The sequence below is a fragment of the Hylaeus volcanicus genome, chromosome 7, assembly GCF_026283585.1.
Source record: "Hylaeus volcanicus isolate JK05 chromosome 7, UHH_iyHylVolc1.0_haploid, whole genome shotgun sequence".
In the NCBI taxonomy this organism is placed as follows: domain Eukaryota; kingdom Metazoa; phylum Arthropoda; class Insecta; order Hymenoptera; family Colletidae; genus Hylaeus; species Hylaeus volcanicus.
This window is the reverse complement of record NC_071982.1, coordinates 4,274,334-4,275,561: the sequence shown is the minus strand read 5'-3', so window position 1 is coordinate 4,275,561 and position 1,228 is coordinate 4,274,334.

The following is a 1,228-nucleotide window of genomic DNA, read 5'->3' as shown; positions in this document are numbered from 1 at the left end:
GGTATTTCTCGTGCCACCTCTTCGCATATCATATTCTCCTGATACCAGGAGTAAAAATCCGACATTTCCCATTACAATTTTGAAAGGTGCGATTTGCAACATTGTTGAAGTTTGGAGAGGAGCGATTTGCAACATTGTTGAGTTTGCAACATTGTGGAAGTTTGGAGAGGATCGATTTGCAACATTGTTGAAGTCTTGAGAGGAGCGATTTGCAACATTGTTGACTTTGCAAAATTGGTCAGAATTCCGAAATGTACCGAAAATTAGCCCCTTGAATTAGGCAACCTATACTTACAGATATGTCGGGCCGGTTGCCTGCTTGTAGGCGCAAACGTGCCAGCTCTTCGCATATTATGTGCTCCTGATACCCAAATGTAAAATCGGCAGGAATTTCGATATTTACCAAAAAGGAGCCCCTTGAATTAGGCAACCTATACTTACAGATATGTCGGGCCGGTTGCCTGCTTGTAGGCGCAAACGTGCCAGCTCTTCGCATATCATGTGCTCCTGATACCCAAATGTAAAATCGGCAGGAATTTCGATATTTACCAAAAAGGAGCCCCTTGAATTAGGCAACCTATACTTACAGATATGTCGGGCCGGTTGCCTGCTTGTAGGCGCATACGTACCACCTCTTCGCATATCATGTGCTCCTGATACCAAAATGTAAATATCGGCCAGAATTTGATACATACAGAAAATGAGCCCCTTGAATTAGGTAACCTATATTTACAGGTATGTCGGGCCATTTGCCTGCTCGTAGGCGCAAACGTGCCACCTCTTCGCATATCATGTGCTCCTGATATCAAAATGTAAAATCCGGCCAGAAGAAGAATTTTACATTTTGGTATCAGGGGAATATGATACGCGAATAGGTGGCACGAGGAGTACATGGTACGGATCGAAAATCTGTCCAAATTTTACATTCTGGTATCAGGAGTACATGATAGGCGCAGACGTGGCATGAGGAATCTTTGGTACGCATGAAATTCTGGCCCGAATTTTACTCCTGGTATCAGGATAAGCGATAGGCGAAGAGGTGGCTCGGGGAATCTTCGATACGTACAGTAATTACGTACAATAATATATAGGTGACGAAACTAGTATGTTTAAACTGTTTAACTGCAACTGGAGGCTCTTTAATGTGAGTTTTGTTATTAAAATTATTCTATAGTAATTACAAGTTCACTATTAGACGTAATAAATTAGATCTTGCGAATTTATACTT